Consider the following 6,532-nt stretch of genomic DNA (forward strand, 5'->3'; position numbering starts at 1 on the left):
ATTGTGTTAACTGGTGTTAAAATATATATTTGTAATTATTTGTATATAGTTTATTTGTATGTAGTTTGACTGTTTTGCTATTGCAGGGGATTTTAATATTCACATAGCCTAAACCCTGCATGTGTGTGAATTTCATCGCATATTACCGCTGGTTATGGATCGACTTTTGGGAGAAGCCACAGGAATGCATTCGCCGGCCCTGAACGCCGTCTTTGTGACTAATTCATTCTCTCTGCCAACAGCGCTGAGACCTTTAATGGCTTTTTTTGTTGCAAAGAGCAGAAAATTGGATTCGAGACGGTCTCTGTGCTTTCTAAACACATATCGCTCATTCATTCTTTCAATAAATTAATCAGATGGCATCATCAATGTCATATTTGTGGCCATCTAAGGCTGGTCTTTTTTCAGTGAGCTTCTAAGTAGGACGTTCCCAGGAGAAGCGGATGATAGGAGATGATCTGAGGTCATGATCCGATCTGAAATATTGCACTCATTTTTTCATCTTTCCTCCCTCTATTCGTCTTTGCTCACTCCTCTCTCTTTTCTTCTGAGATAAAATCCCATGTCTCTCTTTATCTGTGTTTATCTCTCTATTTTGCTTTGCATTTTCTATCTGCTCTCTCTTGTTCACTTGTCGACTGTCTTTGAACAGTCTCTCTGTCTTTCTCTCACACGATTCTCTTTTGTGTTTGCATGAGGTGTAATAAAGATGATGATGAACTCTCCTTTCGGCTGTCGGTGGTTTTGGCTGTCTGCAGCGGTTTGTGTGCCAGCTTTTTCTCTCTCTCTCTCTCTGTCACACACACACCAGCTCCGTTCCAAATCACATTGTGCTGCATACTGAGGTGAAACCTCATAAGTGACTGATCTGGAAAAAGGTCTATTAAAGGCCACAGATGTAATTGATTCTGATGGAGACTGACGTTAGGATGTTGCTATGATGATAACTTGATAGTCTAACAAGCATAAAAATGCACAACACACACATATTAGGGAAAACACTCTGGAAGTTTGAAAGATTTGAGTACGGAATGAAATAGTAGGTTTATAATTATAATCCACTTTTTTTTCCCCCATTGCAATGCATTCTAGGATTGCACTTTCTACTAATGCTTTATGCAGTGCTACCTTTTAATTCGGCCAAAATAAGTCTTTTAAAACTATGGAAAATTGTTTCCGCCACAGGATAAAATAAATTAAAAAAAGGTAATTGCGAATTTTTATCTCACAATTCAGACTTTTTTCTTGCAATTCTGAGTTTTAATCTCACAATTTTGACTATTTTGAAAAAAAAAAACCCAACAACTAAGAATTGCAAGATATTAACTCGGAATTGCAGAACTCAATTCTCACAATTGTGAAGAAAAAAAATAATAATAAATGTCAGAATTGTGAGATAAAAAGTCACAATTACCGCAATGGATGCAGAACTGCAAGAAAAAGTCAGAATTCTGAATTTATATTTCACAGCTCTGAGAAGAAAAAAACTCAAAAAAGGTCAAAATTGTCAGATAAATTATCTAAAAACTATAAAACAATTTAATTGAGAAGCAACACTGCGTGAGTTTAATTAAAATAATTGAAAAAAATCTGGCAAGTGAAACACAGGGATATTAACTAAAACTAAAACCATAAAAAAAAATTATAATAACATATTAGTTTTAAAATAAACATTAAGTGAAATAAAACAAAATAAAATAAAACTTGTTGTATTCCAGCTAGCCGTTTAGTTGAAGCAATAAAATAACTAAAACTAATAAATAAAAAATTATAAGCACAACCAAACAACAAAATCTAAAAATAAAATAATAAAAAAATATAATATGTCAATAATACTAAAATAACACTGGTTGGAGTAACATTAAATACACTTTTATTAAAGAAACATTCTCTGGAAATATCTTATGCAGTTTTGCTTCAAGTGAATTTGTTTCAAGGATTTTAAAGATAAATTTGACAAAAATAGTATTTTTTTTACAGTGAAAGTAACATAATTATGCTGTCTATCTTTGGAACAAAGTGAAAGCATGATGCCTTTAAATGCTGTCAATGTGAGCCGCTCAAGGTTTTTCTCTCTCTCTGCCTGTCATTCAGAAGATAAGCATCGTGCAGACTTTCCCGTGGATCGGCTTTCAGCAAACCGCCTTTTTTAGCAGCTGACAGTTTCTTATCGCCCTGCGTGGTCCATCATTGTGTTCTCCCACAGGAGATCAGGAGCAGACTCACGCAGACAGACAGAGACAGGTATAGCGCTCTTCAGATGAAGGCTTCGTCTCAGAGCTTTAAGAAGATTACGGAGACCTTTGACCTTCTTTCACGTCTTAGAGAGCTGAGCCACCTCTGTGTCGCTGCAGAACCTGCTTCACCGACAATCTTCAGATTCATGCTGCGCCAAGACTTTACAGCTTCTCAAAGATCAGTGTGAGCATCAGCTCCTTACCAGAAAACAGAAGATTGTTCATCCAAAAAATGAGAATTCTGTTGTCATTTGTTCACTCTCATGGCACTCCAAATCAATACGAATTTTAAATAATATTTATTTTCTATATAACGAATGCATATCACCACTAATTGCTGTCAAGCTACAAACAGGACAGTAAGACACTTTTTTTTTTCTCCAAGAACTTAATGCTTAACTTAATGCTACATTGACGAAAAATGACAGTAAAGACATTTATAATGTTACAAAATATTTCTATTTCAAATAAACTCTTTAAAACTTTCTATTCATCTGTGCATCCTGAAAAATAAAATATATCACAGTTTCCACAAATATATGAAGCAGCACAACTGTTTTCAACATTGATAATAATCAGAAATGTTTCTTGAGCAGCAAATCAGCATATTAGAATGATTTCTGAAGATCATGTGACACTGAAGACTGGAGTAATGATGCTGAAAATACAGCTGCGCATCACAGAAATAAATTACATTTGAACAGATATTCACATAGAAAACAGCTGTTTTAAATTGCAATAATATTTCACAATTTTACTGTATTTGTGATCAAATAAATGCAGCATTGGAGAGCAGAAGAGACTTATGAGCATAAGAGACTTATGAATTGTAGTGTATAAATACACAAATTTACTCTTAATTTACATAAAAATATTAAGACATAAGAATGTCTTGAATTAACTATTTTATCAATTTTTTTAAAAATATTTATAACATTAATATTAACTATTAATAATGATATTTTATAATTAATTATTTTATTTTTATTTATAAAAAATATTTTATTAATAATATGAACTATTCATAAAATAGTTCAATTATATATATATATATGCATTACATAAAGACTAAACACAAAGTCAAATATAGAACACTGATGCATGGTTTATGTAATTTATATAATCTACAATCAATCTACAGTTACTAAAGTACCACTACTTCTGAAATCCCTTACTGAGATTTAGATATCTAGCTGAAAAGCAACAGATGACAGTCTGCACATAATTAAGAAGTATAATTTCATCAGGCTTTTCTGCATGACAAAGAGCCGTTGTGTTTCTCACTGAAGATCACGTGTATCTGCTCGCGTCGTCTGCTCATTAGGCTCGATCCGCGTCTGTTCCGCAGCACAGATTCCTTTCAAAGCGGAGAGGAGGATGCGTTACGTGCCGACGCTTCTGTCACGCACACAAACACGCGCATGCTTTCATCCTCGGCTGAGTTGTTGCTGGCTTGAGTCTGTGGGGAGATGCGCCGTTCTCGGTCTCATATCGCTGGACAATGAGCGCTCTGAAGGGTCTCCTCGTTAAAGACAAGCGCACTAACGTTGTGTTTCTCATGGGCACCTGCCACGCTGAGAGAAGTTTCCTGACAGGCAGGCCAACTCTGAAAAACTACGGCAGCCTCAAAGGCGAGACAATCAGACAGACAGACAGACAGACAGACAGACAGACTGGTGGTTATGCGACACTTCCAGCAGCGTTATGAACAGGCTCTCATAGGGTGTTGTGATGCTCAAACCTGTTTACCTGCTCTGCCTGCGCTTTCCTCCTGTGAGCCATTTCTACATCTGACAAAACAACCTCAAAACCCCCCAAAAACATGCTGGAGATCTTTAAAATACACACAGCTTCCTAAAATTCAAGTCAAACCCTGTCGGTGTGTTTGCTCTCAGAAGTGGGCGTCTGCGCTCGGTTAAACAGGTCATATCAGGATTTAAGTGTAGTTTTTAATAACACATTTCTTTTTCAGTGAATTGCCCTTAAATTTCAACATGTACATTGTACACGTAGCAGGCTATTTCCACAATCATTACATGTAACTTAAAAATTGAATAGCCAAAAATAAACATTTTTATAAATTTAATAATGGTGAGTGAATAAGATATATATATATATATATATATATATATATTTGAATAAATAAATAAGAATAAACCAGCATAAATAAGAAATACTAATAACTAAAGAAATAATATATTTCTTTTTTTTAAATGTATAAATGCAATATATAGATGAACATTTCACTAAAACAATATATAAATCATTTATATATGAAAATCTGAATAAATAGATAAGAATTAAAAATAACAAAATAAATAATATGATATATAATAACATTATATAATAATATTAATAAAAATATTGCTTTATTATTTATTCATATTTTATTTATATATTTTATTCAAAATGTAATTTATATAAATTATAAATAATAATGAAATAATAAAATGTGCAACATACATATATAAAACACTTCATTTCCCAGAATGCTCTACTTTACCCGAAAGTCTTCATAATGAAACTGAACAACATGCAGCTTGAGAAGATTGAAACCTTAAACTCACAACAAAAACGTTTTCCGTTTTTACACATTTTGTTGTTGTGTTGTACTAATGAAATTCTGCTGGATTTCTAGTAAATTCAGTAAACTCTTCTTCCTGTCATTCCAATACAAAATCCAATTCATCATCCCGTGTGTTGTGGCCAATTCAATTCAAATTCACACTCATGAACTGAGATGGAGCCATTCTTCAATCTGATCCTCGCCCAAATCTGAAGCCTTAAAGCAAAAACAGCTCATGCGAACACTCCTCACATGCTTTGCTGTGTGTCTGCTGTCCAATCTAATGCAGTTTTTATCTGCTCTTATTAAAGCTGCATCACACTGTGAGAGATTCATAAAACTATCAGGAACATGCAGCTGAAAGGATCCAGATCAGATGCTCTTTTTGGAATGAGGAGGAAACTGCAATGTTTACACAGTAAATCAAACTGTTAATTCAAAAGATCAAAGTTTTTTCTCATAATACGACCCTTTAATGCTCTCTAACAGCCGGTCTGCAGCTGATTAATTGGTCGTTCTACAGACGACAGAACGTCTCGTTAGGAAGACAGCGGCCCACAGGGGACGGAAGCAGCCGGGACCCTGTCAAAGTGAATGAGTTTACATTCAGAACACCTCCTGCTCTGGATAGAAACCTGCTCCAAATGCTCTCCGAAACATCAGACCCTCACTAGACTCTCACTAGATTGCATTCTGAAACTCTTTAAAAAATATACCGCAAACATGCAGTGAGTGAATAAGATATATATATATATATATATATATGAACATTTGAATAAATAAATAAGAATAAACCAGCATAAATAAGAAATACTAATAACTAAAGAAATAATATATTTCTTTTTTTTAAATGTATAAATGCAATATATAGATGAACATTTCACTAAAACAATATATAAATCATTTATATATGAAAATCTGAATAAATAGATAAGAATTAAAAATAACAAAATAAATAATATGATATATAATAACATTATATAATAATATTAATAAAAATATTGCTTTATTATTTATTCATATTTTATTTATATATTTTATTCAAAATGTAATTTATATAAATTATAAATAATAATGAAATAATAAAATGTGCAACATACATATATAAAACACTTCATTTCCCAGAATGCTCTACTTTACCCGAAAGTCTTCATAATGAAACTGAACAACATGCAGCTTGAGAAGATTGAAACCTTAAACTCACAACAAAAACGTTTTCCGTTTTTACACATTTTGTTGTTGTGTTGTACTAATGAAATTCTGCTGGATTTCTAGTAAATTCAGTAAACTCTTCTTCCTGTCATTCCAATACAAAATCCAATTCATCATCCCGTGTGTTGTGGCCAATTCAATTCAAATTCACACTCATGAACTGAGATGGAGCCATTCTTCAATCTGATCCTCGCCCAAATCTGAAGCCTTAAAGCAAAAACAGCTCATGCGAACACTCCTCACATGCTTTGCTGTGTGTCTGCTGTCCAATCTAATGCAGTTTTTATCTGCTCTTATTAAAGCTGCATCACACTGTGAGAGATTCATAAAACTATCAGGAACATGCAGCTGAAAGGATCCAGATCAGATGCTCTTTTTGGAATGAGGAGGAAACTGCAATGTTTACACAGTAAATCAAACTGTTAATTCAAAAGATCAAAGTTTTTTCTCATAATACGACCCTTTAATGCTCTCTAACAGCCGGTCTGCAGCTGATTAATTGGTCGTTCTACAGACG

Source organism: Sinocyclocheilus rhinocerous, unplaced genomic scaffold (genome assembly GCF_001515625.1).
Source record: "Sinocyclocheilus rhinocerous isolate Xijiao unplaced genomic scaffold, SAMN03320098_v1.1 scaffold309, whole genome shotgun sequence".
NCBI classification, from domain to species: Eukaryota; Metazoa; Chordata; class Actinopteri; order Cypriniformes; family Cyprinidae; genus Sinocyclocheilus; species Sinocyclocheilus rhinocerous.